Source organism: Hypanus sabinus, chromosome 31 (assembly GCF_030144855.1).
Source record: "Hypanus sabinus isolate sHypSab1 chromosome 31, sHypSab1.hap1, whole genome shotgun sequence".
Lineage (NCBI taxonomy): Eukaryota > Metazoa > Chordata > Chondrichthyes > Myliobatiformes > Dasyatidae > Hypanus > Hypanus sabinus.
The window spans coordinates 26,167,445-26,190,795 of record NC_082736.1 but is presented as its reverse complement, the minus strand read 5'-3'; the positions used below and the strand labels follow the sequence as shown (position 1 = coordinate 26,190,795).

General features: G+C 51.1%; 8 non-coding genes across 8 annotated transcripts; all 8 read left to right on the top strand.

The window, feature by feature from the left end:
* Positions 1–6,479: 6,479 nt before the first annotated feature.
* trnae-uuc (transfer RNA glutamic acid (anticodon UUC)) lies at positions 6,480–6,551 on the top strand. Its single transcript has one exon. It is a non-coding gene; the product is annotated as a tRNA-Glu (tRNA).
* A 2,155-nt stretch (positions 6,552–8,706) lies between these two features.
* Positions 8,707–8,778, top strand: trnae-uuc (transfer RNA glutamic acid (anticodon UUC)). The gene has a single exon. It is a non-coding gene; the product is annotated as a tRNA-Glu (tRNA).
* A 767-nt stretch (positions 8,779–9,545) lies between these two features.
* trnae-uuc (transfer RNA glutamic acid (anticodon UUC)) lies at positions 9,546–9,616 on the top strand. Its single transcript has one exon. It is a non-coding gene; the product is annotated as a tRNA-Glu (tRNA).
* A 5,528-nt stretch (positions 9,617–15,144) lies between these two features.
* Positions 15,145–15,216, top strand: trnae-uuc (transfer RNA glutamic acid (anticodon UUC)). Its single transcript has one exon. It is a non-coding gene; the product is annotated as a tRNA-Glu (tRNA).
* A 751-nt stretch (positions 15,217–15,967) lies between these two features.
* On the top strand, positions 15,968–16,039 carry trnae-uuc (transfer RNA glutamic acid (anticodon UUC)). The gene has a single exon. It is a non-coding gene; the product is annotated as a tRNA-Glu (tRNA).
* Positions 16,040–19,224: 3,185 nt separating this feature from the next.
* trnae-uuc (transfer RNA glutamic acid (anticodon UUC)) lies at positions 19,225–19,296 on the top strand. The gene has a single exon. It is a non-coding gene; the product is annotated as a tRNA-Glu (tRNA).
* A 1,229-nt stretch (positions 19,297–20,525) lies between these two features.
* On the top strand, positions 20,526–20,597 carry trnae-uuc (transfer RNA glutamic acid (anticodon UUC)). The gene has a single exon. It is a non-coding gene; the product is annotated as a tRNA-Glu (tRNA).
* A 2,268-nt stretch (positions 20,598–22,865) lies between these two features.
* trnae-uuc (transfer RNA glutamic acid (anticodon UUC)) lies at positions 22,866–22,937 on the top strand. The gene has a single exon. It is a non-coding gene; the product is annotated as a tRNA-Glu (tRNA).
* Positions 22,938–23,351: the final 414 nt, after the last annotated feature.

The window sequence follows — 23,351 nt, the reverse complement described above, 5'->3', positions numbered from 1 at the left end:
GGTAAGGGAACCTGTTATTGGACCCAGCAATTACACTAACTTCTTTGTGAAGAAGTCCCCCTCAAATCCCCTTGAAGCATCTCCGCTATCGCGTTTCAGCGTCTCGCGTATGGTTTCTAGCGGTTAGGATTCCAGGTTATCACACAGTCGGCCCGGGTTCGACTCCCGGTGTGGGAAGCAAACGTTCTGGGGCGACACGGTAGCGTGACCGTCGGCAACAGGAGGGGCAGAGCGAGAGAAGCAAGCCAGGTGACCGGGGAACGGAGAATAAAATGCCATCACGGCGACCCGGGTTCGATCCCCGAAAGGAGTTTGTACGTTCTCGCCGTGACCGCGTGCGTTTCCTCTGAGCAACGTTCGGGTTAGTAAATTGTGGGCAGCTTGTGGGCGCCCGGAACGTGACGGCTCTGGCAGCCAGGCCCAGCAGAATCGTCTCTGCTCTGATTTGACGGCCAAAGCTGCATTTCACTGCCTGATTCGACCTACGTGTGACAGATCCCGCCAATCTTTAAACCTTTCCTCTTGGAAACCCTCCTGATCGGGGGAGAAAAAGGGACTGAGACAATTCACTATCTATGAACGAATTTATAAACCTCTATAAGGTCCCTCCTCTGTCTCCTCCGCTCGAGGGGAAACCTTTCCCCTCTCAATTACCCACCTCCCCTCCCCACCTCTCTTTCTTCTCCTCCACCCTCGTCCATTCTATCTCCCTTTCCCATTGTCTCCCTGACCAAACTCTTTCCCCCCTCCCCCGCCCTCTCTATTTCCCTACCTCCGGAATCCCGTCCATCTCTCTCCCTGTTCCATATCCTCCTCCCTTCCATAGTTCCTCCTCCCATTCCCGTTGCTGCCACTCCGGAGCTTTCTATCAGAAAATAGGCCATGCGGCCCATCTCATTCATGCTGACAAAGAATCCTATCCAACCCAATCCTATGTGTGTCTGTATTTGGCCGAGAGCCCTCACCTTTCCTAACCGAGTATCTGTCCAACGGGCCTTTTCAGTGTTGCCCGGGGATTTGCCTCCGCCGCTTCCATAAGCCCATGTGATATCGGAGAATTAGACCATTTGTCCATCGAGTCGGCCCCGCCAGAGCTGATCCATTTCCCCTCTCACCCCAAATCTCCTGCTTTCGTCACGTACCCCTTCATGACCTGACTAATCAAGAATCTTTCAGCCTTGGTCCTTAGCGCTGTCATAGCCGGAGCTGGGAGCGGGGATAAGCTCCCTATACAGGTCTCCGAATGGCGCGCGTCTCTAACAGCCCCTGACAACCAAGCCCAACCTTTGGCCTTCACGTGTGGTTTAGCTGCTAGTTCCGGCCGAACTGTTTCTACTGATCGACGGTTCCCTTTCACTAATCTCAGCCTTTGCCTTAAATAACCTGAGAGAAATGATTAAGTTAAAGACGGTACTTAAGGAGTCCATTTAGAATGTGCTGACACAGAAAGAGCGTGCAAAACAACTTGCAGGGCAACGTATAAACCAATTTGCAAAATGAGGATGAAACAATAGCTTGCTGATTAAAGAAGCGATACGGGTAACGGGAAGACATGCTTAACGGTTGAACAATAACGGTCAAAATGCGCTGAGGCTGATAAGTGGGCCAAAGGGTAATCACATTTGTAATTTTGTAATGAGATTAAGGAAGAATGTCTGCACCTCACATGGGTGCAACTCACAAAGTCGTAAACAAGTAGGGTATAAAAAACTGTGCAAAGTGTAATTCGGCACTCAATCTAGCAGGAGCTGGTTGGGTCCGACTCTGCAGACTCGAAAAATAAAGTTTACCGTTCTGCAAATTGCTGAGACTCAGTGTGTTTCTGACAACGTGGGGGCTCGTCCGGGATCCACACTCCGGCCGCGGTGGACACGAGGAAGGACATCGGAGACGGTGCACCCCGCCGAGTTTGGCGGTCCCTGACTCCTTGCTCGTCGCTCCGGCGCGGCTTGAGCGAGTGATATCCGGACAGCGCAGAGCGGTAAACGGGGAGAAGGGGACAGTACCTGGTACTGGAAGTCCCCAGGACGCACCGGGTAAGTGCCTACTATTATAGTAGAAGGGTGCGGGAATAAGTAAGGACGGAGAAGACCGGGATAGCTACCCGGGGGTCCTCCTGATAAAAGTCCTTGGGACGCACCGGGTAAAGTGCCTACTGTTGCAGTAGAAGGGTGCGGGATTAAGTAAGAGCGGAATAAGATGGGAGGGGGTGGCTCTAAAAAGAAAGAGGAAACGGAAAGACCGGGACCATACCCGGGGGTTCCTCCTGATAGCCCCCTGGGCAGAATGTTTGAGAATTGGGGATGTGGAAGACTAAAAGGGAAACAAAAGAAAAAAAATGATACAGTACTGTTTAATTTGGTCGAAACAGCCGATAGAAAAACCTGCGGTCTGGTGGCCGCGGCTTGGGTCTGAGGAGGATTGGGTACGACAAGCCTTAAACATTTACGTTAATTCAAAACCAAATGTAAAACCGGAAGAAATTGCTTATGCTTTTTGTTGGGCTCCCTGGCCAGGAGTAACAACAAAGAGTTTTAAATTGGGCATTAAAGGGGAGCGGAAGTGGGACCCACTCGATCATTTACCCCCTCCCTATGTCCAGCCTTCTGCGCCCCTTGCGGGAGCAGAGGGAGGACGTGAAGAAAGTGAAAAAACAGAAGAAATAGACCCGGAGAGGGAAGAGAGGGATGTTAGGGAAAAAGCAAAGGCAAGGATCGAAACAAGGAGTGTGACAGGAGCAGATAAGAAAAAGAAGGACGAATCAAAAAGGGAAGAGGTATCGATGTATCCCCTTCGAGAGGTTCCAATGGGAGGAGCACGAGGAGGGACAGGATTTGTAAACGTCCCTCTGACAAGTACCGAAGTACGAGGATTTAAGAAAGATATGAAAACTTTATTAGAAGATCCAATGGGACTGGCAGAACAGTTGGATCAATTCTTAGGACCTAATGTTTACACTTGGGAAGAAATGCATGCGATTATGGGAACGCTATTTTCTGCACAAGAGAGGCAAATGATACGACAAGCTGCAATATCAATTTGGGGAAGGGAACAGCCGAATGAGTTACCGGGGGACCGGAAATTTCCAGTAAACGACCCACAGTGGGACAAACAAGCAGAAGAGGGAAGACGCAATATGCGACAGTGGCGAGAGTACATCATTAAGGGAATAAGGGAGGCTGTGCCAAAAGGTCACAACTTTGCCAAGGCGTTTGGAAACCACCAAGGGAAAGATGAGAGCCCAACCGACTTCCTCGATAGGGTGCGGAAAAATGTGCAACAGTATGCGGGGGTGGACCCTAATTCGGCAGTAGGGGAACAATTCATACGAATTGAAGAAGAAGAACAGAAGTTCAGGAAAATAAAAGGGCAACTAATTCGGGCCCCGGTATTAACACTGCCAGCACTGGAAAAGCCCTTTCAGCTGTATGCAACAAACAATGAAGGAACTGCGTTAGGAGTACTAACCCAAGAAAAAGGAGAAAAGCGGCAACCTGTGGCCTTTTTATCAAAAATGTTAGACCCGGTATCCCGGGGATGGCCGACGTGCATACAAGCCGTAGCGGCAGCAGCCGTACTAGTAGAAGAAACACGGAAATTAACCTTTGGGGGAAGAATGACGGTGTATACCCCGCACTCCGTTAGCACCCTCTTAGCCCAAAAAGCTCAGCGGTGGTTGACGGACTCTCGCATACTGAAATACGAAACCATTCTGATGGTCGGGGATGATTTAAGCTTTGAAAAGAACAATAGTTGTAACCCGGCACAGTTCTTATACGGGGAATCAACAGGGGAGGAAACCGAGCATAACTGCGTGGAGCTAACAGACCTTCAGACAAAAAGTAGGGAAGATCTACAAGAAGTTCCCCTAATTGAAGGCGAGGAACTATATATCGACGGCTCCTCCAGATGCATCAATGGGGTACGACACAGTGGATATGCTATTATAAACGGGAGGACTAGGGAGACGGTGGAGTCCGGCCGGCTCCCGGGTAATTGGTCAGCCCAGTCTTGTGAACTATATGCCTTGCAGAGGGGACTGCAACTGTTAAGAAACAAAATAGGCACTATATACACCGATTCTAAGTATGCCTATGGAGTGGTACACACCTTCGGAAAGATTTGGAAAGAACGGGGGTTGATAACAGCCAGGGGAAGGGAATTAGCTCACGAACAAATGATAAGCATGACTCTGGAAGCCCTAACATTACCTCAAGAAATTGCAGTGGTTCACGTTCCAGGACATCAACGAGGAACAGCCCCGGAAGCAATAGGAAACCGGCTCGCAGATGAAGAAGCCAAACGGGCAGCAATGGAAAAAACGGTCCGACTTCTAACCCTGATACCAATAAGGGAAGGGCTTAACAAACTACCAGTCTTCACCCAAGTAGAAATAGACGCTATGAGCCAGCTGGGAGCCCGACAAACATCAGAAGGCGAGTGGAAGACCCCCGACGGACGGCAAGTACTGAATAAGGAAGTAACTCGTCATATACTGCAACAACTACACCAACAAAGCCATTGGGGAGTGCAAGCTATGTGCGACACTATCCTAAGGGACTATGTTTGTAAAGGGATATTCACACTAGCTCAACAGGAGGTGTGGGGCTGTTACACCTGCCAAAAGGTAAACAAGAAAATGATGCGTGCCACCCATAAGGGGGGACAAACACTAGCCGTCCGACCGTTCCATCGGATCCAAATAGACTTTACCGAACTACCACAAGTTCAGAGATGGAAGTACCTGTTAGTAATTGTGGATCACTTCACTCGGTGGGTGGAAGCATTCCCAACCACTAAAGCGGACGCCCCTACAGTGGCACGGATCCTATTAGAAAATATAGTCCCGAGATATGGAATAATGGGGTCTATTGATTCAGATAGGGGAACACACTTTGCCTCAAAAACACACCAGCTAATCTGTGACGCCTTAGGAATCCAGTGGAAGCTGCACACCCCCTGGCACCCTCAGAGCTCAGGAAGAGTTGAGAGGATGAACAGTACTTTGAAGACGCAATTAACAAAACTAATGATGGAAACCAAGCTACCCTGGACCAAGTGTCTACCCCTGGCCCTACTAAGAATCCGCACGGCTCCTCGAAAAGATATAGGAGTATCCCCTTATGAAATGTTGTTTGGCCTTCCATATTGGAACAAGGTGGAGGGCTATCCTTCCCTGCAAGGGGGAGATGTCTTTGTAAGGGACTATTTACAGGCACTGTCTCGTTCTTTTGCAGAATTGCGCAGGAAGGGGTTACTCGCACAAACCCCACCTCTGGACTTCGCACTCCACCGAACTCAGCCCGGTGACTGGATCCTGATTAAGACTTGGAAGCCAGAGAAGTTACAGCCGCAGTGGGAAGGCCCATTCCAGGTGCTACTGACCACCGAAGCCGCAGTAAGGACAAAAGAAAAAGGGTGGACCCACGCCGCGAGAATCAAGGGACCCGTAAAGCCCGAAGAAGGTGCAGAATGGACTTGCGTCCAGGGAGAAGACCCGATGGTGCTAAAGCTCAAAAGACGGACAGAATGAACTTTGGGACTGTAATGTATATACTGCTATTGTTGAGAAGCGCTGAAGGAGGAGTATGTGGAAAGTTTAATCTAACCAACTGCTGCTTAAAGATAGATGACAACGGAAAGGTGGTTCAAAAAATATCAGATAAAATAAGGAAACTGGCCCACGTGCCGGTACAGACCTGGAAGCCGCTGGGGTATTGGGACTGGCTGGACGGATGGTTGAAAGGAGGCTGGTGGCGAACCGCTTTAGGGGTTATAGGAGGGGGATTGATGGTCCTCCTTCTGCTACCATGTCTGATCCACTGCTTGCGGGAGCTAGTAGCTCGGGTGGCAAGACAAGTCATGCAACCAGGGGCCCCAGCTGATCCTGTTCAGGTACTCCTACAAAGGGAAATAGAGCTAGAGGAAGAAGCCTATGTAAACCCGTGGCAAAAGCCCAACTGATAGTACATTCTAAAAAGAAAAAGGGTGGATTGAGAGAAATGATTAAATTAAAGACGGTACTTAAGGAGTCCATTTAGAATGTGCTGACACAGAAAGAGCGTGCAAAGCAACTTGCAGGGCAACGTATAAACCAATTTGCAAAATGAGGATGAAACAATAGCTTGCTGATTAAAGAAGCGATACGGGTAACGGGAAGACATGCTTAACGGTTGAACAATAACGGTCAAAATGCGCTGAGGCTGATAAGTGGGCCAAAGGGTAATCACATTTGTAATTTTGTAATGAGATTAAGGAAGAATGTCTGCACCTCACATGGGTGCAACTCACAAAGTCGTAAACAAGTAGGGTATAAAAAAACTGTGCAAAGTGTAATTCGGCACTCAATCTAGCAGGAGCTGGTTGGGTCCGACTCTGCAGACTCGAAAAATAAAGTTTACCGTTCTGCAAATTGCTGAGACTCAGTGTGTTTCTGACATAACCCAATGACTTGGCATCCACAGTTTCCTTTCAGCGTCTCCCATATGGTCTAGCGGTTAGGATTCCTGGTTTTCACCCAGGCGGCCCGGGTTCGACTCCCGGTGTGGGAAGCAAACGTTTTAACGCGCCGTTCAGCGCAGCCGAACGCCATTCCAGCGACCCGGGTTCCCTGCCTGGAAAGTTCAGAATGAACTGCAGAGCAAAGAGAGAAACGTCGAGCAGCGTCTGCGGAGGCAGGAGGTTCCGGAAACCGAAACGTCGACCATTCGCATCTGTCTCTACTGGCGCCACCTGATCCGCTGGGATCCTGCCAGCATCCAGTTATGGGGCACAGCAACACAGAACCAGGCCCTTCGGCCCGTTTACTCCCTTCGATGTATCCCCGCTATCGTCTTTCAGCCTCTCGCATATGGTCCAGCGGTTAAGATTCCCGGTCTTTTGTATCTTCTGCCCGATGGAAAAGGGAAGAATGGAGAATGTCCGGGGCAGGAGGGATCTTTGATTCTGATGTCCGGTTTCCCGGGGCAGCCAGAAGTGCAAACGGTGTTCATGGAGGGGAACCTGGTTTCCGTGTTGCTGGATTGGACTGGTACAGTGATGGTTAGTAGCAACTAGGAGGGCCGAATGGCCTGCTTCCTCAATGCATGCCTGAGACTGAAGGATGAGAGACCCGGGTTGTATACCCGGGAACTGCAGATGCAATAAAGAAACAGGGTACAGAGGGTCGTGCAGCGTCTGTGGAGGCAGGAGGTTCGGCATCCGAATCGTCTCCGATTTCCCATTCAGTCGCCTGACGCTACCCAATCTGCTGGGACCCTCCCAGCACCCGTTATAGAGCACCGTTGAACAGAACCGGGCGCTTCGGCCCGTTTAAGCAATGGCAGCCTAGTGCTTTGCCCAGTCCCATCTGCTTCCACCGGTAACACATCACAATTTATCTTCCATCCATCAGGTCGGCTTACAGCTCGCTCCCTCTCTCTCACCACACCTCGAGTGAGCATCCTGCCCCTCAGGTTACTCCTTAAATATTTCACCTTTCACCCTTCACGTAAGACCACTAGTTCTCTCCCACCCGGTGGGAGAGTCTAAGGCCAAAGGGCCCACATTCAGAATAGAAGTAGGTTACCTGTGGAGAGAGATGAGGTGGAATTTCACAGGAGGCCGCGCGTTGGTCGTCAGGCTGTCACCGTTAGCGGTCTCTGTCTCCGCGCAGATCCTCACCGGCGGCTGCTGTGTGCGCGGTGGACGGGGGAAGGTGTCAGGCAAAGACAGAAAATGCCGGGGGAACTCGGCAGATCACGGAGCATCTCCGAAAGGTGGCGGACAGCTGATGTAGATGGAACAGTGCGTGTTCCGGAGGGCAATCGGTGTAACGCACTATATTGACGCGGAAAGGTCAAGGCCGATGCTGGTTATGACACCAATTACCACTGGGTTACATATGCCAGACGACAGAGTATCTGTGGAATTCATTGCCACGGCTGACTGTACTGGGGAAGTTATTATTTAAAGCGACGGTTGATATGTACTTCGTAAGTAAGGGAGGGTGTCAAAGGGTGCGGGGAGAAGGCCGGAGAACGGACTTGAGAGAGAAAACAATTAGCCATGATGTAACGTCTGCTTCGACTCGATGGGCTGAATGGCCTGATCTGCTCCAATGTATTATGGATTTACGGGACTTGGTTTCAGGCTTCTGTGTCTTCTGCCCGATGGGGAAAGTGGAGAAGCGAGAATGTCCGGGGCAGGAGGGATCTTTCATTATGATGCCCGCTTTGCCGGGCAAAGGCAAGTAAAAACGGAGTTCGTGGAGCGGAGCCTGGTTTCCGTGATGTGCTGGATTTGAATTGTAGAGTGATGGTTAGTATCTACTCGGAGGGCCGAATGGCCTGCTTCCTCAATGCTTGACTCAGACTGAAGGGTGAGTGACCCAGAGGAAGCCGGGGCGAGCCTGAGACGGTGAGTGAAATGCAGAGTATTTGAGGAAAAAGCGGAAAGACAGAGCTGGAGGACACGGGAACAGGCCCCTGGGTCCAATTTGTGGGCACGGGGCAAGTTGTTTGTCGGAAGTAGTTGCTTTTGCCTGGCTTGGGCTTGTCTCCCTCGATACCTTTCCGATCCACGTCCAAATGTGTTTTAATCAGTGTCATTTCACACAGCCTCTCACGTCTACACACCGCCCTCTGTATGAATAAGTTGCCTCTCAAATCCCTTCGAAGTATCCCCCCCTCCCCTCCCCCCCCCCGTCTTTTATCGGCTTTCAGCGTCTCCCATATGGTCTAGCGGTTAGGATTCCTGGTTTTCACCCAGGCGGCCCGGGTTCGACTCCCGGTGTGGGAAGCAAACATTTTAAGGCGACACGGTATCGCACCGATCAGCGCAGCCGGACGCCATTCCAGCGACCCGGGTTCCCTGCCGGGAAAGTGCAAAAGGAGCTCCAGATGAAACGAAGTCCGGAGGGTCGTTCAGCGCCTGTGGAGGAATGTCGACCATTCGCCTTTGACTCTGCCGACGCTACTTAATCCGCTGGGATCCTCCCATTGTCCAGTTATAGAGCACAGCAACAGAGAATCAGGCCCTTCGGCCCGTTTAATCAATGGCATTCTTGTGCCATCTAGTCTCATCTACTTGCACCGGTAACGTAGCGCTCCATGCACCTGTCCTAACTTTACTTAACCATTACGCTTTATCGTTCATCCGCCAGGTCCGCTCGCAGCTCGTTCCCACACTCTCACCACACTGTTAGTGAGAAGCTACCCCCTCACATTTCACCCTTAACATAAGACCACTAGTTCCCCTGTCACGCAGCCCGAGGGGGAGGGGAACCTGCTGGTTTTCACCCCGTGGGAGAGACTAGGACCTGAGGGCCCACATTCAGAATTGAAGTACGTTGCCTGCAGAGAGATGAGGTGGAATTTCACAGGAGGCCGCGCGTTGATCATCCGGCTTTCACCGTCAGGGCTCTCCGTCTCTGGCGCGCAGATCCTCCCCGGTGGCTGCGGTGTGCGGGTGGACGTGGGAAGGTGCAGGTAGAGAGAACACAGAAAATGCCGTTTCACCCAGTTCCAGGGAGGGGCGAGGCAGGAAAGCTATCTGCTTTCAGCGTCTCCCACATAGTCTAGCGGTTAGGATTCCTGGTTTTCACCCAGGCGGCCCGGGTTCGACTCCGGTGTGGGAAGCAAAAGTTTTCGGGCGACCTGTTTCCTCCGGTTTAGCCACCTTCCCAAGGCGTTCGGGTTAGTAGATTGTGGGCAGGCTACATTGGCGACTCTTGTATCAGCGCCAATGACGCTTTTCACTGTATGATTCGATCTTCAAATAAAGACAGTCCCCAAGCCTATGCCCTCCCGTGGGAACCCCCCACCCCCCGAGACGGGGTGAGAAAAGGACAACTTGCTTTATCTATGAACAAACTGATCAACCTCTGTGCGGTTTGCCCTCAGTCTCCTCGCAAGAGGGTAAACAGCCCCGGACGATCCAGCCTCTCCTTACAACTCCGGAGCATCAGTCCGTGACACGCCCAATGTTGTTCGCTCTCCCTCCAGATCAATCGCATCCTCACAGGGATTCTGAGCTGGGATGTTCTGAATCTTTTAAGATCGTAAGACAGAGGGAAAGAATCAGACCGTCCGGCCCATCGAGTCTGCTCCGCCATTCATCATGGCTGAATTATTATCCCTCTGAACCCCATTCTCCTGCTTTCCCCCGTAACCGTCGACTCCTCTCACTACTCAAGAACCTATCAACAGCCGACTGTGGTAATGAATCCCACAGATTCACCAGCATTGGCTGAAGAAATTCCACCTCATCTCCTTCCTAAATTCTGAGTCTGAACACTCTGGTCCCAGACTCCCGCACTACAAGAAACATCCTCTCCACATCCACTCTATCTGTGTCCTCTGGTCCTAGACTCCCCCCACTACAGGAAACATCCTCTCCACATCCACTCTATCTGTGTCCTCTGGTCCTAGACTCCCCCACTATAGGAAACATCCTCTCCACATCCACTCTTTTTGTGTCCTCTGGTCCTAGACCCCCACTACAGGAAACATCCTCTCCACATCCACTCTTTTTGTGTCCTCTGGTCCTAGTCTCCCCCACTACAGGAAACATCCTCTCCACATCCACTCTATCTGTGTCCTCTGGTCCTAGACTCCCCCCACTACAGGAAACATCCTCTCCACATCCACTCTATCTGTGTCCGCTGGTCCTAGACTCCCCCACTATAGGAAACATCCTCTCCACATCCACTCTTTTTGTGTCCTCTGGTCCTAGACTCCCCCACTACAGGAAACATCCTCTCCACATCCACTCTTTTTGTGTCCTCTGGTCCTAGACTCCCCCACTACAGGAAACATCCACTCCACATCCACTCTATCTGTGTCCTCTGGTCCTAGACTCCCCCACTACAGGAAACATCCTCTCCACATCCACTCTATCTGTGTCCGCTAGTCCTAGACTCCCCCACTATAGGAAACATCCTCTCCACACCTACTCTATCTGTGTCCTCTGGTCCTAGACTCCCCCACTATAGGAAACATCCTCTGCACATCCACTCTATCTGTGTCCGCTGGTCCTAGACTCCCCCACTATAGGAAACATCCTCTCCACATCCACACTATCTGTGTCCGCTGGTTCTAGACTCCCCCACTATAGGAAACATCCTCTCCACATCCACTCTATCTGTGCCCAATGGTCCTAGACTCCCCCACTATAGGAAACATCCTCTCCACATCCACTCTATCTGTGTCCGCTGGTTCTAGACTCCCCCACTATAGGAAACATCCTCTCCACATCCACTCCATCTGTGTCCTCTGGTCCTAGACTCCCCCACTATAGGAAACATCCTCTGCACATCCACTCTATCTGTGTCCGCTGGTCCTAGACTCCCCCACTATTGGAAACGTCCACTCCATGTTCACTCTATCTAGTCCTTTCAATACTCTGAAGGATCAGGGGGTAGAGAACAGTGCGGGTATGAGACCCGGGACTGTGTGTCCATTTATCTCTCATACACAACCCACACTAGACTCCCTTCTAGTTCTTCGCCATCACCTTCCTGACCAGCACGGCTAAAAGTGCACACTCACCCCGCCCACCGCGCACCCCGACCTCCTCGTAACTCACTCTGCCTCCACCAGCCTTTGCCATCATCCCAACCTACGTATTCTGGAGACCCCGTCCCCTTCCCCAACTCATGGCCCCTCTCCGTACTTTGCGTTTGACCCCGTCCCCTTCCCCAACTCAGCTCCCCTCTTCCATTTCCACCCCACTCCTCCACCCCTCCCTCTACTCTTTCTCAAACTAATTACCCCTCTCCCAAATAATCAACCATCCCACCGTTCTCCGCCCTTCACCCCACCCTTCTCTTCTCCCCCACTGCCTCCCCTTCCCATCTCTCACTTCCCAAATTCCTCCCGCCTTCTCTATTTCCCTACCACGCCTACCCCATTCCCCTCTCTCCCTGCCCCGTATCCTCACCTTTCCCTCTTTCCCCCTCCCCTTCCCGTTGTTCCGGTACATAGCAGGAACAATAGGCCATGCGGCCCATCTCACCCGTGCTGACAAAGAATGCTATCCACTCGAATCCCGTGTGTCTGCATTTGGCCCAGACCCCCTCACCATTCCAATCCGTGTACCTGTCCTAAAGTTGTTTGTGTATCCGCCTCTACCACTTCCTCGGGCAGCAATTCCACAAGACCATAAGGTCATGAGACATAGGAGCCGAATTAGGCCGTTCGGCTCCGCCATTTCATCATGACTGATCCATTTTCCCTCTCATCCCTTTAAGCCCTGACCAATCAAGAATCTATCAGCCTCTGCCTTAAATTCACCCAATGTCTTGGCCTCCACAGCCCTTCTATCTCGTCATTCATCATCTCCCGTGTCGTTTCGCGGTGAGGATCCCACCGGTGTTTGCTCGACTCTACTGACGCTCCCATTATCCCATTATCCCAGCACAGCAACACAGAAGCAGGGCTTTCGGCCCGTTTAATCCATGGCAGCATGGTGTTTTACCTAGTCCCATCTACCTGCACCGGTAACACAACGCGCCGTGCACATGTTCAAATTTTACTTAAATATTACAATTCAACGCGCAACCACCGGATCCGCTTTCCACTCTCACCACACTGTGAGTGAGCAACCTCCCCCTCAGGTTCCCCCTTTAAGTATTTCACATTTCACCCTTCACATAAGGCCACCAGTTCCCGTTTCACCCAGCCCGAGGGGCGAAAGCCCGCCAGTGCTCACCCCGTGGGAGAGTCTAAGGCCAATGTGCCCACATTCAGAATCGAAGCACGTACACAATTATTAAAACTATACAGGCACCGTATGACAATCCTGCTGCTAGGATTAAAATCAATGGATATTTATCGGATAGTCTTACTCTAGAAAGGGGCACGAGACAGGGCTGTGCATGGTCACCGCTACTCTTCGCGTTATATCTGGAACGATTAGCTCAATACGTCAGACAAATGAAGATATCGGGGGGGGGGGGGAATTCACTATTAAAGGGACAGAGCATCATTTGGCCGGTTACGCGGATGACATTTTGATCTCTCTCGGGCGACCAATATACTCTTTACCTAAATTATGCAATCATTTGAACAACATGGTCAATTATCAGGATACAAGATCAGCATAGATATAAGCCAATTACTTTCATATAACTGCAGCCCACCAAGAGAAATTGAAAGCAGATGCCCCTGGGCATGGCAAACAGAGTCTTTCAAATATTTGGGAATCATTATGCCAAAATGTTTGGCAAAATTATCAGAATGCAATTATTCGCCTATATAAAAAAAAATTAAGGAAGTTCTAACAAGGTGGAACCAGGTTCCTTTTTTTTATTCTCGGTTCAAGGACTGAATCCCTTAAAATGAATATACTGCCCAGACTGTTATATCTCTTTCAGACCCTACCAATAGAGATTAGCCAAAATCAATTCAATGAATGGAAGTAGATGTTATCGAGATATATACGGCAAGTTAAAAGGCCTAGAGGTCGTCTCAAAACTTTGCAATTAGCCAAGGAAAAGAGGGGATGGGGCCTACCTCCCCTTAGATATTATTATTTTGCAGCACAGTTGACGCTCAATGGAAAAACATTGAAGTCAGGGTACTTTCCATCCCCATGCAGCCAATTTTGGCTGATAACAACCTACAAAGTTACATAAATACCATTGATAACCCGTGGGTGAAACGGACACTCAAAACATGGAAAACTATTATAAAAGAATATAAACTAAAGGAGATATTTCAATTCTTAAATGGTGTGCATATGACTCGGATTTTACGCCGAATTAACTGGATGCTAGATTTAAGGACTGGACGGCTAAAGGAATAACAGTTCTTTGTAATATCATGAAAGAAGGAACACTGTTCAGTTTTGAAATGCTTAAAGAGAAACATTTAATAGAAAAACAAGACTTTTATCGGTATTTACAGATGTGACAGTATATTAATAGGGGGTTAAAATGTAACCAAGGCAAGTGCATGTTTGATAGAGCTATTTAGAAAAGCATATAATTCAGATAACGGTAGGAGAATCATTTCAAGCCTGTATAAGGGTTTGTCAAATCTTAAAACACATTCGACTTCATACATTAAAACAAAATGGGAGAAGGAAGGAGCGATAATTATAGCTGAGGAAAAATGGACAATAATATGGAGGTATCAATGGAAGTGTATCAATTCACAGAAATGGAGGGAGTTTGGATGGAAAAACTTGTTAAGATATTTTATTACACCCTTTCAGAAACCCATTATGATAGTAACCTCCCTGTTTGCTGGAGAAATTGTGGAAATCAAACTGCAAGCTATTATCATATTTTCTGGGAATGCCCCATTATCAAAGACTATTGGAGGGGGATGCACAATTCCCTACAAAACATCTTTAAATGTGAAATACCCTTAGAGAGTAAGACCATATATCTTGAGTACATAGCACAAGAATGGTTGAAAAGAGATAATTATTTAATAAATATCCTGTTGGTGGCTGGCAAAAAGACTCTTACCAGGAAATGGTTATCATAGGAAAACCCAACTTTAAACGCATGGATGGAAATTACAATGGACATGTACGGAATAGAGAAGAGAACATTATTTGTTAATCATAAGTTGGTACAATTTAATACATACTTGGAAAATGGTTTATCTACATAACACCTCATAGGTCTGATTTTATTCTCACAAATCAATGAATATGTTGTAAAAAAAAGATCACTCCCTACTTGTACATAGTTTTCTCCTTTATTTCTTTATTTCTTTCCTCTCTTTTCTATAAGTGTATACCTCAGATAAATATCATGTGGAGATTTGTGGCAAATATGACTATATGATATATATCTATAGTATCTGAAATCTGAGATGTTTGATGATGAACTTCAATAAAAATAAATTACAAAAAAAAAATACAAGTGCGTAACCTGTAGAGAGAGACGAGGTGGAATTTCACAGGAGGCGGCGCGTTATTCGTCAGAGAAGGGAGAATGCCCGGGACAGGAGGGATCTTTGATTCTGATGCCCACTTTCCCGGGGCAGCGAGAAGTAAAAACGGAGTTCGTGGAGGGGAGTCTGGTTTCCGTGATGTGCTGGGACTGGTAAAGTGATGGTTAGTATCGACTCCGAGGGCCAAATGGCCTGCTTAACGCTTGAAGGGTGAACAAATCGCGTCGAAGTACCCCCGCTATCGTCCTTCAGCGTCTCCCATATGGTCTAGCGGTTAGGATTCCTGGTTTTCACCCAGGCGGCCCGGGTTCGACTCCCGGTGTGGGAAGCAAACATTTTAAGGCGTCACGGTATCGCGCCGATCAGCGCAGCCGAACGCCATTCCAGCGACCCGGGTTCCCTGCCCGGAAAGTTCAGAATGAACTGCAGACGAAAGAAAGAAACGTCGAGCAGCTTCTGCGGAGGCAGGAGGTTCAGGAAACCGAAACGTCGACCATTCGTATTTGATTCTACTGGCGCTACCTAATCTGCTGGAATCCTGCATCCAGTTATCGAGCACAGTATCAGAGAACCAGGCCCTTTGGCCCGTTTACTCCCTTCGATCTATCCCCGCTATCAACTTTCAGACTCTCTTTCCCGGGGCAGCGCGAAGCGCAAACGGAGTTCGTGGAGGGGAGCCTGGATTCCGTGATGTGCTGGATTGGACTGGTAAAGTGATGGTTAGTATCGATTTGGAGGGCCGAATGCCTACTTCCTCAATGATTGAAGGATAAGAGACCCAGAGGGAGCCGGGTGACCCGGAGACGGTGAGTGAAATGCAGAGTAACTGAGGAAAAAGCGTTAAGACAGAGCCAGAGGACACGGGAACAGGCCCTTGGGTCCAATTTGTGTGATCGGCGCAAGTTGTCTGTCTGAAGTAGTTGCTTTTGCCTGGCTTTGGCTTGTCTCCCTCGAAACCTTTCCGATCCACGTCCAAATGTGTTTTAAGCGTCATCATTGGACACAGCCTTTCATGTCTACACACCGCCCTCTGTATGAATAAGTTGCCTCTCAGATCTGCACAATCATCGTTCATCGTCTCCCATATGGTCTAGCGGTTAGGATTCCTGGTTTTCACCCAGGCGGCACGGGTTCGACTCCCGGTGTGGGAAGCAAACGTTTTGGGGCGACACGGTAGCGTGACCGTCAGCAACAGGAGGGGCAGAGAGAGAGAAGCAAGCCAGGTGACCGGGGAACGGAGAATAAAATGCCATCACTGCGACCCGGGTTCGATCCCCGAAAGGAGTTTGTACGTTCTCGCCGTGACCGCGTGCGTTTCCTCGGAGCAACGTTCGGGTTAGTAAATTGTGGGCAGCTTGTGGGCGCCCGGAACGTGACGGCTCTGGCAGCCAGGCCCAGCAGAATCGTCTCTGCTCTGATTTGACGGCCAAAGCTGCATTTCACTGCCTGATTCGACCTACGTGTGACAGATCCCGCCAATCTTTAAACCTTTCCTCTTGGAAACCCTCCTGATCGGGGGAGAAAAAGGGACTGAGACAATTCACTTTATCTATGAACGAATTTATAAACCTCTATAAGGTCCCTCCTCTGTCTCCTCCGCTCGAGGGGAAAACTTTCCCCACTCAATTACCCACCTCCCCTCCCCACCTCTCTTGCTTCTCCTCCACCCTCGTCCATTCTATCTCCCTTTCCCATTGTCTCCCTGACCAAACTTTCCCCCCCCCGCCCCCGCCCTCTCTATTTCCCTACCTCCGGAATCCCATCCGTTTCTCTCCCTGTTCCATATCCTCCTCCCTTCCATAGTTCCTCCTCCCATTCCCGTTGCTGCCACTCCGGAGCTTTCTATCAGGAAAATAGGCCATGCGGCCCAACTCATTCATGCTGACAAAGAATCCTATCCACCCCAATCCTATGTGTGTCTGTATTTGGCCGAGAGCCCTCACCTTTCCTATCCGAGTATCTGTCCAACGGGCCTTTTCAGTGTTGCCCGGGAATTTGCCTCCGCCGCTTCCATAAGCCCATGTGGTATCGGAGAATTAGACCATTTGTCCATCGAGTCGGCCCCGCCATTTCATCAGAGCTGATCCATTTCCCCTCTCACCCCAAATCTCCTGCTTTCGTCACGTACCCCTTCATGACCTGACTAATCAGGAATCTTTCATCCTTGGTCCTTAGCGCTGTCATAGCCGGAGCTGGGAGCGGGGATAAGCTCCCACTACCTATACAGGTCTCCGAATGGCGCGCGTCTCTAACAGCCCCTGACAACCAAGCCCAACCTTTGGTCTTCACGTGTGGCTCAGCTGCTAGCTCCGGCCGTACTACTGATTGACGGCTCCCTATCTCTAATCTCAGCCTTTGCCTTAAATAACCCAATGATTTGGCATCCACAGTTTTCTTCCATCCATCAGGTCGGCTTACAGCTCGCTCCCACTCTCTCACCACACCTCGAGTGAGCATCCTGCCCCTCAGGTTACTCCTTAAATATTTCACCTTTCACCCTTCACCTAAGACCACTAGTTCTCTCCCACCCGGTGGGAGAGTCTAAGGCCAAAGGGCCCACATTCAGAATAGAAGTAGGTTACCTGTGGAGAGAGATGAGGTGGAATTTCACAGGAGGCCGCGCGTTGGTCGTCAGGCTGCCACCGTTAGCGGTCTCTGTCTCCGCGCAGATCCTCACCGGCGGCTGCTGTGTGCGCGGTGGACGGGGGAAGGTGTCAGGCGAAGACAGAAAATGCCGGGGGAACTCAACAGATCACGGAGCATCTCCGGAAGGTGGCGGACAGCTGATGTAGATGGAATAGTGCGTGTTCCGGAGGGCAATCGGTGTAACGCACTATATTGACGCGGAAAGGTCAAGGCCGATGCTGGTTTTGACAACAGTGACACCCAGGCGTCCCGGGTTCGACTCCTAGTGTGGGAAGCAAACGTTTTCGGGCGACACAGTAACGCAGCTACACCGACCCGGGGTTTAATGGTATAGGGCATGAGGGACTGCAGATGCAAAAGGAGCCAAGGCAGCCAGGGGGTCGCGCAGCGTCTGTGAATGCAGGAGGTGCGGGGACAGGAGAGGTCGACCATTCCTCTTTGACTCTCCTGACGCTACCCAAGCGGCCGGGTTCCGCCCCGCAACCAGTTATAGAGCGCTGCAGCACAGAAACAGGCTCTTCGGCCCATTTAGTCAGTGGCAGCCTGGTGTTCTGCCTAGCGCCATCTACCTGCAACAGTAACACTTTTTACCCATTGAAATTTCTCTTAAATGTTACAATTGAACCTGCATCCACCAGAACCCCTCTCATCTCCATCCCACGAGAGAAGAACTAATCCTTCAAGTAGTTCACCTTTCACCCTTAACCTAACACCCCCAGTTCTCGTCTCACCCAGCCCGATGGAGGAGAAGCCTGCCAATATTCACCCCGCGGAGGAGTTTAGGACCAGAGGGGCCAGCTTCGGAAGAGTCGTACGTCCCTTTCAGAGCGGAGAGGAGGAGGAGGACTACCGCAGGAGAGCGCGCATTCACAGGGGCGTCGGACGACCCCTCCGCTCTGGCCGGCAGCAGTCACCCGCATCCTCCGGCTCTGCCGCGCAGACCTTCACCTGCGGGTGCCGTGTCTGTGGAGGGTTGGGGAGGGTCCGGGTCAAGGGGTTAACATCAAGCTGGGCAACGTACGTAGAGTAACACATGAAATTCCGGAGGAACTCAGCAGATCACGGAGCAGCTCCGGAAGGTCGCCGACAGCTGATGGACTCGGAACAGCGCGTGTTCCTGCGGGGAATCGGTGGAACTCGCTGTATTCACTAACGTTCTTTCAGGCCTCTGTATCTCCTGCCCGGTAGGAAAGGGGAGGAGGGAGAGTGTCCGGGACAGGAGGGATTTTTGATTATGTGGTCCGCTTTCCCGGGGCAGCGAGAAGCGCAGACGGAGTCCAAGAATCCCGTGATCTGCTGGTTTGAAGTGGTTGAGTGATGGTTAGTATCGATTTAGGGGGCCGAAGTGCTTGTTTCTTCGAAGCGTGACAGAGTATGAAGGATGAGGGAGGCAGAGGGAGCCAGGTGAGCCGGAGACGGTGAGTGAAATGCAGAGTATTTGAGGATAACGCAGGAAGACAGTCCCAGAAAACACGGGAACAGGCTATTCGGTCCATCTTGTTGGATCCGACCCATTTCTCGATCTGAAGTAGTTGCTTTTGCCTGTCTTCGGCCTGTCTCCCTCGAAGCCTCTCCTATCCGTTTAAACATTGTTATTGTACCCAGCTGGTTTTACTTACACAACATCCTCTGTATGAAAAAGTTGCTTCTCAAGTCCCTTCGAAGTACCCCGCTATTGTGTTTCAGCGTCTCCCATATGGTCTAGCGGTTAGGATTCCTGGTTTTCACCCAGGCGGCCCGGGTTCGACTCCCGGTATGGGAAGCAAACGTTTTGGGGCATCACAGTAACGTGTCCGTTAGCAGGTGACCAGGGGACGGAGAATAAAATGCCATCACGGCGATCCGTGATCGGTTCCCGAAAGGATTTTGTACGTTCTCACCGTGACCGCGTGGGTTTCCTCGGAGCAACGTTCGGGTTAGTAAATTGTGGGCAGGTTATGTTGGCGCCCGGAACGTGACGGCTCTGGCAGCCAGACCCAGCAGAACCGTCTCTGATCTGATTTGACGGCCAAAGCCGCATTTCACTGTGTGATTCCGTCCTACCTGTGACAGATCGCGCCAATCTTTAAACCTACGCCCTCTCTTGGAAACCCTTGTGATCAGGGGAGAAAAAGGGACTGAGACAATTCACTTTATCTCTGAACGAATTTATACTCCACTACAAGGTCCCTCCTCTGTCTCCTCCGCACGAGGGGAAACCTTTCCCCTCTCAATTTCCCTCCTCCCCTCCCTACTTCTCTTTCTTTTGTCTCACGTGTTCCAATGTCCCTCTGTCCGAACTCTTTCTTCCTCTCTATTTTCCTACCTCCCCTACCCCACATCCCCCCTCTTTCCCTGCCACATATATGCCCTCCTCCTGTACTCCCTGCCTTCTTCCCCTTCTCCTTCGCGTTGCCCCACTCCTGCAACTATTTAGCAGGAAAATAGGCCATGCGGCCCATCTCCTCCATGCTGACAGAGAATCCTATCCATCGAATCCCATGTGTCTGTATTTGGCCGAGTCCCCTCACCTTTCCTATCCGAGTAACTGTCCAAAGTGCCAATTCATTGTTTGTGAATTTGTCTCTCCCACTTCCTGGGGCAGACATTCCATAAGATTCCATGTGATATAGGAGCAGAATTAGGCCAGAATAAGGTCGAGTTAGAATTAGCCGTCGAGTCGGCCCAGCCACTTCATCATGGCTGATCCATTTCCCCTCTCAACGCCGAACTTCTGCTTTCGCCCTGCGTAGTCAGGAATCTTTCAGCCTTGGTACTCCAGGTTGGCACAGCCCGGAGTGGCAGTGGGAATAAGCCCCTCTACCTATGAAGTGCTCCAAATGGCGTGCGTCTCTGTCGGCCTCTGAGAAGCAAACCCAATCTTGGCCTTCTGCCAGTCCCGACGTAACCATTTCTAATGATCGACGGCTGCCTACCACCAATGTCAGCCTTTGCCTTAAATAGACCAATGACTTGGCATCCACAGTATCTCCACTCTCGCCTTTCAGCGTCTCCCATATGGTCTAGCGTTTAGGATTCCTGGTTTTCACCCAGGCGGCCCGGGTTCGACTCCCGGTGTGGGAAGGGCGTTTTAGGGCGACACGATAACCGCCGATCAGCGTAGTGTAACGCCATTCCAGCGACCCGGGTTCTATTTCCGTAAAGAGCAGGTGAAAGAAAGAAACAGGGTACAGAGGGTCGTGCAGCGTCTGTGGAGGCAGGAGGTTCGGCATCCGAATCGTCTCCGATTTCCCATTCACTCGCCTGACGCTACCCAATCTGCTGGGACCCTCCCAGCACCCGTTATAGAGCACCGTTGAACAGAACCAGGCGCTTCGGCCCGTTTAGGCAATGGCAGCCTAGTGCTTTGCCCAGTCCCATCTGCTTCCACCGGTAACACATCACAATTTATCTTCCATCCATCAGGTCGGCTTACAGGTCGTTCCCACTCTCTCACCACACCTCGAGTGAGCAACCTGCCCCTCAGGTTACTCCTTAAATATTTCACCTTTCACCCTTCACGTAAGACCACTAGTTCTCTCCCGCCCGGTGGGAGAGTCTAAGGCCAAAGGGCCCACATTCAGAATAGAAGTAGGTTACCTGTGGAGAGAGATGAGGTGGAATTTCACAGGAGGCCGCGCGTTGGTCGTCAGGCTGCCACCGTTAGCGGTCTCTGTCTCCGCGCAGATCCTTACCGGCGGCTGCTGTGTGCGCGGTGGACGGGGGAAGGTGTCAGGCGAAGACAGAAAATGCCGGAGGAACTCGGCAGATCACGGAGCATCTCCGGAAGGTGGCGGACGGCTGATGTAGATGGAACAGTGCGTGTTCCGGAGGGCAATCGGTGTAACGCACTATATTGACGTGGAAAGGTCAAGGCCGATGCTGGTTTTGACAACAATGACAGCCAGGCGTCCCAGGTTCGACTCCTCGTGTGGGAAGCAAACGTTTTCGGGCGACACAGTAACGCAGTTACACTGACCCGGGGTTTAATGGTATAGGGCAAGAGGGACTGCAGATGCAAAAGGAGCCAAGGCAGCCAGGGGGTCGCGCGGCGTCTGTGAATGCAGGAGGTGCGGGGACAGGAGAGGTCGACCATTCCTCTTTGACTCTCCTGACGCTACCCAAGCGGCCGGGTTCCGCCCCGCAACCAGTTATAGAGCGCTGCAGCACAGAAACAGGCTCTTCGGCCCATTTAGTCAGTGGCAGCCTGGTGTTCTGCCTAGCGCCATCTACCTGCAACAGTAACACTTTTACCATTTGAAATTTCCTTTAAATGTTACAATTGCACCTGCATCCACCAGAACCCCTCTCATCTCCACCCCACGAGAGAAGAACTAATCCTTCAAGTAGTTCACCTTTCACCCTTGACCTAACACCCCCAGTTCTCGTCTCACCCAGCCCGATGGAGGAGAAGCCTGCCAATATTCACCCCGCGGAGGAGTTTAGGACCAGAGAGGCCAGCTTCGGAAGAGTCGTACGTCCCTTTCAGAGCGGAGAGGAGGAGGAGGACTACCGCAGGGGAGCGCGCATTCACAGGGGCGTCGGACGACCCCTCCGCTCTGGCCGGCAGCAGTCACCCGCATACTCCGGCTCTGCCGCGCAGACCTTCACCTGCGGGTGCCGTGTCTGTGGAGGGTTGGGGAGGGTCCGGGTCAAGGGGTTAACATCAAGCTGGGCAACGTACGTAGAGCAACACATGAAATGCCGGAGGAACTCAGCAGATCACGGAGCAGCTCCGGAAGGTCGCCGACAGCTGATGGACGCGGAACAGCGCGTGTTCCTGCGGGGAATCGGTGGAACTCGCTGTATTCACTAACGTTCTTTCAGGCCTCTGTATCTCCTGCCCGGTAGGAAAGGGGAGGAGGGAGAGTGTCCGGGGCAGGAGGGATTTTTGATTATGTGGTCCGCGTTCCCAGGGCAGCGAGAAGCGCAGACGGAGTCCAAGAATCCCGTGATCTGCTGGTTTGAAGTGGGTGAGTGATGGTTAGTATCGATTTAGGAGGCCGAAGGGCTTGTTTCCTTGAAGCCTGACAGAGTGTGAAGGATGAGAGAGGCAGAGGGAGCCGGGTGAGCCGGAGGCGGTGAGAGAAATGCAGAGTGTTTGAGGATCACGCAGGAAGACAGTCCCAGAAAACACGGCAACCGGATATTCGGTCCATCTTGTGGGACCCGACCAAGTTCTCGATCTGAAGTAGTTGCTTTTGCCTGTCTTCGGCCTGTCTCCCTCGAAGCCTCTCCTATCCGTTTAAACATTGTTATTGTACCCAGCTGGTTTTACTTACACAGCATCCTCTGTATGAATAAGTCGCCTCTCAATTTCTTCGAAGTACCCCGCTATTGTGTTTCAGCGTCTCCCATATGGTCTAGCGGTTAGGATTCCTGGTTTTCACCCAGGCGGCCCGGGTTCGACTCCCGGTATGGGAAGCAAACGTTTTGGGGCATCACAGTAACGTGACCGTTAGCAGGTGACCAGGGGACGGAGAATAAAATGCCATCACGGCGATCCGTGTTCGATTCCCGAAAGGAGTTTGTACGTTCACGCCGTGACCGCGTGGGTTTCCTCGGAGCAACGTTCGGGTTAGTAAATTGTGGGCAGGTTATGTTGGCGCCCGAAACGTGACGGCTCTGGCAGCCAGATCCGGCAAAACCGTCTCTGATCTGATTTGACGGCCAAAGCTGCATTTCACTGTGTGATTCCGTCCTACCTGTGACAGATCGCGCCAATCTTTAAACCTACGCCCTCTCTTGGAAACCCTCGTGATCAGGGGAGAGAAAGGGACTGAGACAGTTCACTTTATCTATGAACGAATTTATACTCCACTACAAGGTCCCTCCTCT